General features: G+C 32.5%; 1 non-coding gene across 1 annotated transcript; it reads left to right on the top strand.

Annotated features, from left to right (window-relative positions):
• The first annotated feature begins 10231 nt into the window (after positions 1-10231).
• On the top strand, positions 10232-10338 carry LOC143639634 (U6 spliceosomal RNA). Its single transcript, XR_013154777.1, has one exon. It is a non-coding gene; the product is annotated as a U6 spliceosomal RNA (small nuclear RNA).
• Positions 10339-12932: the final 2594 nt, after the last annotated feature.

Here is a 12932-nt window from a genome sequence, read left to right as displayed (position 1 = left end):
TCAATTTTCCCAACACCATTTATTGAAAGGATTCTTTTCTCCAACAAACGTTATTAGCACCTTTGTCAAAAATCGTTTGACTGAAGAGACTAGGGATTGTTTCTATAGTCTGTATTCTATTCCATTGGCCTATAAGTCTGTTTTTAAGCCATTATCATGTAATTTTAAATACACACCTTTTGTAGTATGTTTTGAAGTCAGGTGGTACAACACCTGCTGCTTTGTTCTTTTGCTTAAGATAGCTTTGGCTATTTAGGTTATTCTGTGATTCTGTAAGTGTTTTAGGGTTTTTTTTTTTTTTTTTTTTTCTAGTTCTGTGAAGAATACCATTGCTATTTTCATAGGGTTGTAATCCCTATTGAATTGAATCTGTAAATCATTTTATCAGTGTTTTGTAATTTTCATTGTAGTGAACATTCACATGTTGGGTTAAATTTATTCCTAGGTATTTTATTTATGATAGTAATTTTAAATAAGATTGCTTTCTTGATTTCTACTTGAGATAACTCACTGTTAGCATATAAGAACATTACTAATTTTTGTATGTTGAGTTCATATCCTGTAACATTGCTAAATTTATTTGTTTTAATAGTTCTTTGGTGGAGTCTTTGGGGTTTTCTATATATAAGATCATGTCATATGAAAACAACAACAATTTGACTTCTTTTCCAATTTGAATGCCATTTATTTTTCTGTCTAATTGTTCTGGCCAGGACTTCCAGTACCATGTTGAGTAAAATGGTGAAAGTGGGGATCCTTGTCTAATTCTAGATCTTACAGGAGAAGCTTACAGCTTTTTCCCATTCAGTGTGATGTTAGCTATTGTCAATCCCAAATGACCTTTATTATGTTGAGGTATGTGTCTTGTATGCCTAATTTGTTCAACCTTCTGGAGGGATGTTGAATCTTATCTGCATCAATTGAGATGACCTTATTGTTTTCGTCCTTCATTTTCTTGATATAGTGGTATTACATTGATTAATTTGCATATATTGCATTGTCTTTACATTGCTGGAATAAATCCTATTTGCTTGTGATGAATGCATTGGTTTGTTTTTAGAAATTTAAATTTCGGGGCTGGGCTGTAGCTCAGTGGCAAAGCATCTACCTTACATTTGCAAAGCCCTGGGTTGGATCCCCAGTTCCAAAAAAAAAAAAAAAAAAAAAAAAAAGAAAGAAAAGAAAAAGAAAAAAGAAAAAAAAAAGAAATTAAAATTTTGCTTCATTTATTTAACAAGCGATAAATACACTTTTTAATGTGCTGTTGGATGCAGTTTGCTAGTGTTTTGTTGAGGATTTTACATCTAGGTTCATCAAAGATATTAGACTTTTTCACAAAAATTATTTTATTGTATCCTATTGTATCCTGGTATCAGGGTCATGCTACATGCTACACTCATAATGTGTTTGGAAGATATCCTTCCACTGCTATGTTTTGGAATAACTTAAGCATTTATGTTAGTTCTTCTTTAAATGTCTGGTGGAATTCAGTAGTGAAGTTATCTGCTGTGGGGTTTTCTCTGATGGGAACTATTCACCCCTCTGGGGTTTTTAACTAATTCAATCCCAGTACTTGTTACTGGTCTATCATAGTTTTCTATTTCTTCATGATTCAGTCTTCATAAGGTATGTGTGTCTGGGTACTTGTCCATTTCTTCTAGATTATCAAATATACTGGCATATAGTTACTCATAATAATCTTCAATGGTCTTTAGCTAAGGGTTTGTGTTTTTGCCTATCTTTCTGAGGAAATTCTTTCATCCATATTTATGCTCCTTTTAATGTCTCCATTTCCTTTATGTCATCTCTGATTTTATTCCTTCCCTCTACTAATTTGGGGTTTCATTTTTCTTGTTTTTCTAGTTTCTAGAGATTCTGTGATAGGTTAATTGAGATATTTGTACTTTTTGATGTGCATATTGATTTGGTATGAACTTGCAGTACTGCTCTTGCTATATTCCATGTGTTTTGTTATGTTGTTTCTTCCTTTTCATTTGTTCCAATAAATTTCTTAGTTTCCCGTTTTGATTTCTTTTTTGGTTCATTGGTTGTTAAAAAGTAAGTTCTTTAATTCTTTGAATAGTTTCCAAAGCTTTGCTTTTTATTGATATTTAACTTTATTTTATAAGGTCAGAAAAGATACTTGATATGACTTCCATTTTTAAAAAATTTGTTGAGTCTTGTGTTGAGGTCTCTTATGTCATCTATGTTGGAGAATATTGCATGTACTAGTGAGAAAATGTGTATTTAGCAGCTGTTAGATGGAATGTTTCTGTAGATATCTGTTAGATATGGCCTAGGGTACAAGTTATTCAACTATTTTATTTTTTGATTTTTTTTTGTCTGATCTGTCCATTGCTAAAAGTGGGGTGAAAACATTACCAACTATTGTTGTATCATGGTTTATATGTCTCTTTAGGTATATTGATCTTCCCTTTATTGTTTGAGTGCTGTGATATTGGGTGCATATTTATTTAGAATTGTTATTTTTCTTGCTGAATTGACCCATTTCTCAATATATAATCACCTTCATATGTTTTTACTTTTTTGATTTAAAGCCTATTTTATCTGATATATACAGCTACCCCAGCTTTTTCTTTTTCTTTTTTTTTTTTGACAGGGGAGGGGGCTTGCATTTGCATGGAATAATTATCCCATCCATTCACATTCAGTCTGTGTGTCTTTATAGGTTAAGTGATTTTCTTATAAGTACACATACTTGTCATAGTTGTGTCTTGCTTTTTATCCATTCAGTTACTATATCTTTAATTAGAGTTTTTAATCAGTTTACATTCAAGATAATTACTGATATATAAAATCTTATTAAAAGCTATTATGAGCCGAGTGAGGTGGCGCACACCTGTAATCCCAGTGGCTTGGAAGGCTGAGACGGGAGGATGGAGAGTTCAAAACCAGCCTCAGCAATTTAGCGAGCCCCTAAGCAACTCAGTGAGACCCTGTCTCTAAATAAAATACAAAATAGGGCTGAGGATGTGGCTCAGTGGTTAAGTGCCTTTGAGTTCAATCCCCAGTATATTCCCTCCCCCCTAAAAAATATGTAATATTTATGTAATAGGGATTTTTGTTCATTTTTAGTTTTATTATAAATCCTTTCTCCATTTCTTGCAGTTTTGGGGTTAAGTGAATTACTTTTTTATTGTTTTGATTCCTTGCTTAGTATTTTTGGTTTATCTTTTATATATTTTTACTTCATGGTTTCCACAAGGCTTACAGTAAATATCTTTTGATTATAACAAGCTACTTTGAATTGACAGCAATTTAACATGATCACAAAATAATAGTATGAAACAATAAAAAGAATAAGGGAAATAGAGTAATAAGAAAACTCTCCATTCCTTCACACATTTTGAATTTTTGATACCCTATTTCATGCCTTTCTTTTTTTCCTATTGATTAACTGTATCAATGTAGCTTTTATTTTCAAGTGCAGCCGGAAATATCTCTCCCGGAAATCCCTCCTCCTGCACTTCCCCAACCAATTCGAACTCTCGGGGAATCCCTGGGAATCCCCACGAGAACTCCAAAGTAGCTCGAGAACTTAAAAGTAGCGGCCTAGGCGGATAGTAATGCCTCCCCTGTCAACCAATACTGTTGGCAAAATGCCAGGGGCCATACAGACTTGGCCATGGCTCTCAGCAATAATCTATGTATGTTACCTTTCAATATTAGAATATTTAGAGCATTCATCCCTCAGTATCCACTGGAGATGGGTTTTAAGATCCTTCTGCACATACCAAAATGTGTGGATGTTCAAGTACTTATATAAAATAGTATACTATTGTGTAGAACCTACACACATTCTTCTGTATACTTTAAATAATCTTCAGGTTACTTATAATTCCAAATACAATGTAAATACTATGTAAATACTTGTTGTGTTACATATTTACTATGTAAATATTTGTTTTCTCTATTGTTTAGGGGATAAAAACAAGTAAAAGAAAATATGTACATATTCCATAAACATAAAATGTTTTCATGTGTTTGTGATCTAAAATAAATTGAATCTGGAAGTAGAACCTGCAGATGCAGCATCTGCAGATACAGAATAACAACTGTATTTTTTAAATCTGAAAAACATTTAGAATATATATATATATCACAATTCTTCTGAAATGACTTTTAGTTTTTTAATTAAATGTTTTCCTTAATTTAAAAAAAGCATTTAAAAAACTTAATAAAATATAGTAAAGTTTAAGTTTTCAATATAAGTAGAGATCAGGAATGGTATACTATAACCAATTCTTCAAAAATTGCTCTTATATCACTAGATGAAAATAATATTCAAGATAAAGTTTAATCAAGTATGCTTTTCATTGGGATAGCCGTAAGTCACTACCTAAGGACTATTTTAATTTATTGTATTTTCTTCTAAATTTTTTAAAAATGATAAACATAGAAGTAATGCATAGACCAAAAATAATTATGATTTTACTTGTTGTTTCAAAGTGCTTATTCGCAGGCCATTGAAGCCTGTCAGCATATTTTCAATCTAATGTACCAAGGTCAAATACTCTCTAGAGATGTTTCTTAATGGAATTTTCAGGCGAGTCTATGCTATTGTACAGTAGACTAAACAATTTGATGACCAGCACATTTAGAATATTTGTTATATAATTTCAGAGAGCTTTGGAAATCCAGGGGGACCTTTTTAATGCTAAATACCATCTTTGGTTCTTCTTTCTAAAGAAAAATGGAAAATCATTTTGCTGACCTTTTTTAAACAGAGACAAAGTTAAGATAAATTTTAAGTATAAATTTAATTCTTTCAGTAATTTCTTCAATAGGCTTAAAAGCATGTATGAAAACATTCAAATGGACAGTGAGGAAAACAAGATAGAGTGCCTGAAAGAACTGAGCTGTCATTCATTTGTTAACAATTGTGCAAACATCAATATTATTAAACAATGTTATAGAAGGCAAATTATCCAAACTTATGAACATGACATTAAATTTAAGAGAATTTTGTTATTATAATAAAGGATAGTTTAAATCATGTTGTATTTTACATAATGTTGTGTTGAGCCATTTTATTATTATGGCAAGAATACTCTAGCATTTATCAAAATGAAGTTTGATAGAGAATTCAGTCCATTAAATCATTTCCTTCCTTATATTCTGTCTTGCTTATTGTGTTTTTCTTTTATTTCCCCGTTTCTTTATCCAGTGCTTCTTTCTACATCTCATTTTTTGACTCCTTTCACTTCCCTGCTGCATTAATTGCTGTTATTTAAAAAAAAAAGTCTTCTCTTTGTATTCCCAAAGTCTCTAACCTGGATATTTTGATGAGATCTTCTTATTTGCCAAACATATGAAATAATAAATAAATATTAGTCTTCTAACCTAGACTCTTTCCAAAAGCTCATTTCTGGTGCCTGTCTCTTTCCAATTAAATTATCACTAAATTTCAAAAATTCATCAGCAATATCTGGTAAATCTCTTTTCTCCTCTCCAGCATCCATTGCTAAAGCCACCAATAAGATAGATAAGATCTGTTATTCTAGTCAATGATACCCAATGGATTTTCTGCAGTGATAAAAATATTCTTTTTCATAATTATTGAACACTTGAAATGTAATTAGTACAATTGAGGCACTGAACTTTATTTAAATTCAATTAACTTTAAATTTGAGTAGTCACACATGACTGGAAACTGCAGTATTGGACAGCACAGCTCTAGAATATTTTCTGTCTGAATTGATCTCAGAAGCTCCAGAATAAAGACCTTCTAATTGATCTGAAACAGGAGATGGTACATTTTACTCTGCCATTTAAAGACTATCAATACCTATTCCTATGCTAATACTTAGTCCATATTTTATAGACACACTTGTATAGTCCACTTTGATCTGGTTCCATTATACTTTTCCAATCAAGTTTCCATACATCTCATTCTTACTTAATCAAAGTCATCAAATTGATTTATTTTTGGTCTGGATCCATAGCTTATGCTTCCTCTAAACTCATAATTTCACTGATATAATATTATCCTCTAGAAATTCCTTGTTCAATCTATATTTCCAAATCTTCTTAGCTGTGAAACTTTAGCTTGCATTGTCACTTATTTCACCAAGATTTCTCCAATTTCCCCTGCTAGAAGCAAGCTCTCCTGCCACTGAATCACTTTAGTTATCTATCATTATTTCCTCTTGACATATATTTATCCCATATTCACATAAGTTTATAATCTCCTTGAGGGCATGGTCTATATCTGACTTATCCATAATCTTCAGTCTTTGGTCCACTGGATCATGGAATATTCAAAACAACCAGTTATCAAGTGAATAGATAAATAATAAGTAAATGAATAAGGATATTTAAATTTGAAAATTTTATTAGCAACACAAGAACATTTCAAATGAAGTTAATTAAGCCATTAGATAAATATGAATTTATAAATGGGTATATACCATATATGGAGACATATATGGAGACATGTTATCTACATGCTCACAAATATGCAAACAATCTGATTACAATTTAAATGATTTGCAAATCTGATAAAATTTTATATGCATATGTAACATATACATTATTGTTTAAATATGTCCTGCAAAAGTATTTCAGATAATTAACTGTTTTATACTTGTCACATGGAAAGCAATCTTAACCATATAACCATATACTACAAAAAAAAAACATTGTGTGTAATATTTATTATTAACCAGAATATTTTGTTAAGCTGAGAAGACTTTTCCCATCATGAGCTTTTGTTTGCTAACTGTATTCAGTTCAAGTGAACTGTTCAATGTTATTAAATTATAACTTATTGAATTATAACAGTTACTAATATATTTAAAATTTTATAATCCATTTAATATTTTGTGAAATCTCTCTGGAAAATCTTAAGAAGTTCATTATTTTCAAGGAAACATTAGTTTCAAATAGCAAATAGGTATATTACTAGCATAAGCACAATCCAATCCATAATAAAATTTTCAGTAATATTTTTATTATACAAATCAATGATTCTACTGTAAATAGAGTTAAAAACAAACTTCCCCAAGGATGGCATTAAATGGGGTTCAATTGCTAATGAGTCTATAGCTCATTCCATTAAAATGTTACAATAAGACAATGTAAAATCAAGGTATGAATTATAGCCAAAATATTCCTCATAGCCAAGGGTCTGGAGAAGCGAGAAATCTGTGAGGTGAATAGAGAGCCTACATCCTGGGAGCAAATTTTTACCCCTCATACATCATATAGAGCACTAATCTCTAGGGTATATAAAGAACTCAAAAAGCTAAACACCGAAAAAACAAATAACCCAATCAACAAATGGGCCAAGGACCTGAACAGACACTTCTCAGAAGAGGATATACAATCAATCAACAAATATATGAAAAAGTGCTCATCATCTCTAGCAATCAGAGAAATGCAAATCAAAACTACTCTAATATTTCATCTCACTCCAGTCAGAATGGCAGCTATTATGAAAACAACAATAAGGGTTGGCAAGGATGTTGGGAAAAAGGCACACTCATACATTGCTGCTGGGACTGCAAATTGGTGCAGCCAATTTGGAAAGCAGTATGAAGATTCCTTGGAAATCTGGAAATGGAACCACCATTGACCCAGCTATTCCTGTCCTCGGACTATACCCAAAGGACTTAAAAAAGGCATACTACAGGGATGCAGCCACATCAATGTTTATAGCAGCACAATTCACAACAACTAAACTGTGGAGCCAACTTAGATGTCCTTCAGTGGATGAATGGATAAAAAAAATGTGGCATATATACACAATGGAATTTTACTCAGCATTAAAAAAGAACAAAATCATGGCATTTGCAGATAAATGGATGGCGTGGGAAAAGATAATGCTAAGTGAATTTAGCCAATCCCCCCAAAAAAAATTGCTGAATGTTTTCTCTGATATAAGAAGGTAGGGAGGGAGAGCATGGGAGGAATAGATTAATTAGATCCATTCTAGATAGGGAAGAGGGGTGAGAGGGAAAGGAGAGGGCAAGGGACTAGCAAGGATGGTGGAATATGATGGGCATCATTATACAAAATACATGTTGAGTTGTCAACATACTTTATATACAGAGAAATGAAGAATTGTATATATGTGTATTAAGAATTGTAATGCAAAAAGTACATGTATAAAGGTATAAATTGGTGTGAACATACTTTATATACAGAGATATGAAAATGGTGCTCTATATTTGTAATAAGAATTGTAATGCATTCCACTGCTGTTATACATTTTTAAAAAATAAAATTAATAAAATATAAGAAAAGAAAAAGAAAAAAATTAAAACAGAAATAATCTCTCATTGGCCTCCCTTTGCAAAGATCACAGCAGAAGTAACTTTTCTTTTAGACTGGGAACACATTGTCTCTCTTACCAATAATCACTTTGCATATAAGGTCACTGAACCAAGGGGCCTGATATGGAATCTTAGTCAGGAATTCTTATGCTTTGATGGTCAGTGTAGGTATGTTCCTGCTGCATAAGCAGCCCCAGATGCAGAGTCTCCAATTTTCTAAGACCAGGTGCAAAACATCAGTCTCACTATCAATGAATAATACAGATATACAAATCATCACAGAACTCCTCAGACTCATAGTTACCAAAGCAACACTAGTAGTTAGTGTAGTTTATGCCTCAGCCAAGGTCAGTCCTGTGCAAGTAACTTTTTTATTTCAACAGAACAAGTCAGAACCATTTGAGATCTCTAGGAACTAACACTCATGTCACAGAAACCAAATAATTGGACTTACATCTTACAACTTAAAATGGTGGCCAATGGTTAGTATCCAAAATATGAGTCAGCTGTTCATTAAAAACACAAAGACAATCCAATGAAAGGGAAGTGAAAACTCAAAATTATACATAAACACACATACACACATACTAATTTATTAATTATTTAGGAATGGCATAAAACATAATACTCAAAAGATTGCCAAAATTTTTAAAGTCTGAGAAAACAATCAGTATTCAGAAAATTGAAAGAACTCATCCTTCCATGATGGTGTAAAATGACAGACACGAATAAAGGTAATTTGACAAGCTTTGAAATAATTAAACGATGTTTATACTTTAACATTAACTCTGTATTTTACAGAAATATATTAGAAAAAAGGGGAAAGAGTTGCATGATTATATAATATAACATTGTCATGAAAAATTAGAAGTCGTATACTGCCTGTGTAAAATAAACAATAGATCAATAAATTATGTATCTCATTAATGAAGTATTTATCAGAGATTAAAATGAAGAAGTACTCATGTATCATGGATTATAATGTGTATGTGCTATTAATACTGTTTTTTTAAATTAATTTTCTTAGTATGCATGAGGCCCTGGTTTTGATCCCTAACACATCAATAAGGAAGGAAGGGGGGCAGGGAGGGGAAGAAAGAGAGAAGTAAAATTTCAGAAAAACACAAATGATATTGCATCCCTTTTATGAAGCTTGAAAAACAAATATATAATACATTGTTCATGGACCCATACACATGTGATGAAATAGAAAAGTTAGGAAGGATAAACACCATGATCTAGATAGTGTATACTTCTGAGGAGAAAAGAAATGTTCTCAGCAAGGAGTCAAAAATGATTTATTTCTTCAAAAACAAAGACTTGTGGTGAATATGGTAAATGATAACTCAACCATTTGGAAAATAAAAACTGACTCCCAGAATGTGGGTCATAGTGAAGTAAAAGTCTTGAATCTAAAAAAATATATATTCTAACAAATATATAGTGAGGCCATGGAAGTAAAACTGTTCATTCACCAAATGTAAAAACTGAAGAGTAAAACAATGATTTAAAAACTAAAATGGATTGTGTAAATTTTACATAAGGAAATATGCCTGGGTTCCTTAATAAATTCTTCCTAAAGTTATTGCCTGGTTTTAGAATGTGACTCAGCCTTGGAATAAAAACTGAGAGAAGTATCCTAAGCTACCAGCCACAGTGGAAACATTTTCAAAATCAAGAGCAGTTAACTTGGGTGGCTCCAGTTGTAATATTTCTCAACAATATTCACAAACAGAAAAAAGCTCTACCTGAAATAATAACTGATGTTAGTAATATGTCATAGAGTTAAACATAAAGAAAATCTGACATTGAAATAACATTTTTCATGATTTATAGTCTGTCCATTGTAGGTAGAAATGTGAGGAAAGTAAGAAGAATTTAAAGTAGAGATAATAAAGATGAAGAACAGGATAATACCCCCAAAGTGAAGCAAGGTGCTCACTTCAGCAGCACATATACTAAAATTGGAATGATGCGGAGAAAATTAGCATGGCCCCTGTGCCAGGATTACATGCAAATTCATGAAGCATTCCATATTAAAAAAAAGTGAGGCAGGACTGGATTGAGGACCTGTTCCTAATTGAATAAGGTTATGGAATTTTGATATTCATAATTAACTGAACACTTAATTACAAAAGTGAGACTATTTTTATGACTAAATGTGGCTAATGATCTTTTTATTACCTGTGCATGATCATCAGCCTTATGGGATCTGCCTAAAAGTGCATCCTACAGAGGGATAGAGTTAGCACTACAGCTAGTTTAAAGGGGCAGTGAGAGGATCAAACATTTTTATATTTTTTCTTTAAGAGCTTCAAGTTGTGCAACAAATAGATTATATGATTATCTTATGTAAAACAAACTCAGGGCACAAAGGAACATGTTTTTTCCATAACAGTAGTTATAATATAGACCTTAATCTGCTTCTCGATGATTTGCAAGCATTATTACAAGAAACTGAAAGAGGGAGATTGAATTTGTGTGTGTGTGTGTGCGTGTGTGTGTGCGTGTGTGTGTGTGCGTGCGCCCCTGAGCTCAATCCCTGGTACAAAAAAAAAATGTACACACACACACACACACACACACACATACATACACACTATATACACATAGTCAGTATATATATATATATATATGTGTGTGTGTGTGTGTGTGTGTGTGTATGTATATAATATATATAGTTACTTGGCATCTCTGATAAAATTAGAATTTCCAGAATTTTTTTCAAACTTTTTGTGTTAATTACCAATGACTACACATTTCAATCCTATGTATTTGTTTTGAAATAAACAACCCGAAAATGATACTTGGAAATATAACAGAAAATTGAGGGACTAATTAAAATAGGGACAACAAATGTGTTAGCTTAGGTTAATTTTTTTTTTTTTGCCTGAATCATTTCTGTAAACATTACCAATGTTTGAGGCTTCTTATGTGAGAAGCTATAATACTAATGGAACAATTCTTATGGTAATTTCAATGATTATTACACAATGGTGAAGCATAGAAAAATCTCATTTGAGTTATTTGGTTGATACAATATTTCCTGCAAAAGGGCCTATTGCATGCAAAACATTAGGTGATATCTAAGCAATATCTACAAAGTTGGGAAACATGAAAATTATAAGGTCATAATATAGGAAACTATTGCATATAACTAACCAACTGTTTGATGAAGCCAGAATGTGTATTTTACCCACAGGAATGATTAGCTATAGAGTCATTTTTATGGTTTGGATGTGAGGTGTCCCTAAAAGCTCACGTGTGAGACAATGCAAGAAGGTTCATAGGAGAAATAATTGTGTTGTGAGAATCCTAACCTAATCAGTGATTTAATGCCATGATACGGATTAACTGAGTGATAATTAAAGCAGTAGAGTGTGGCTGGAGGAGATAGAAATTGGGGCATGGCTCTGGGTATATATTTTGTATCTGGAGAGTGGAGTCTCTACCTCCTGGTCACCATGATGTGAGCTGCTTCCCTCTGTCACCCTCCCCTGCCATGATGTTCAGCAGAGGGAAGCAGCTCATGTCCCTGAGGAATGGAGCCAGACTTGGATGGGCTTAGACCTCTGAAACTGTGAGCCCTCAAACTCTTCCTCCTCTACAATCATTCTGGTTGGGCCCTTTAGTCACAGTGGTGAAAAAGCTGACTAAAACAGTGATCTATATCAAAATATCAACACGGGTGCTCAAACTTGGGTCCAGTAAGTACTATACATCCTATTTTGCTTCATATACTTCCCTGTTTCTCTATTTCCTATGACCTATGCCTCTGAAGACATTTGATATTTTTTCAGCACTTTAAGTTACTTTACACCTTTAGAATAGCATGAACATATACTCTTATCAGTTAAATTTTTCTGATTGTGCATCACACATAAACACACATTTTGGTTCTTTACTTTTTGAGGGGGTTATCAGGGATTGAACTCGGGGGAACTCAGCCACTAGGCCACATCCCCAGCCCTATTTTGTATTTTACTTAGAGAAAGAGTCTCACTGAGTTGCTTAGCATCTCCCTGTTCCTGAGGTTGCCTTTGAAATTCCAATCCTTCTGCCTCAATCTCCTGAGCTGCTGGGATTACAGGCTGCGCCATAGCACCCAGCACATACTTTGTTTATTTTCAAAGTATGTATTATACTAATGCTTCATGTATTGCATTCATTAGAAAACATGCACATATATTAGAAAATGTAAATTTTTGAGAAAATGATTAAATAAGCAGTATTTCCACAAAGACATTCAAAAAAGGGTTTAGCATATGATTCTAGCTTTGAAATACTTCTATTTGAAGTGAATAAAAAAAAAAAAACATTAATTAGATGCCACTAGTGTTTCAGAGTGTGCTGCTTCTATGAGACCTCACTTTAGAAGTCTGTAGAATTTGTTAACTAAGGGAATGTATGTGATAGAATTTAGCAGGTCTTCAAAAATAATCCAAGTAGATGATATAAACTCAAGCATAAAATCACACAAATATTTTGATTACAGACATATGGAAGGATAGGATCATGTTAATGATATATATCAGAAATGAAAATATTATAGCAGTTACCAGCCTCTAAGATGTTGAAAGAAACACTAGTATATTGCATTTGTGGGACAGACATATAGGACATCTGCAAATACAC

The sequence above is a fragment of the Callospermophilus lateralis genome, chromosome X (genome assembly GCF_048772815.1).
Source record: "Callospermophilus lateralis isolate mCalLat2 chromosome X, mCalLat2.hap1, whole genome shotgun sequence".
NCBI lineage: Eukaryota > Metazoa > Chordata > Mammalia > Rodentia > Sciuridae > Callospermophilus > Callospermophilus lateralis.
This window is presented reverse-complemented; position numbering and strand designations above follow the sequence as displayed.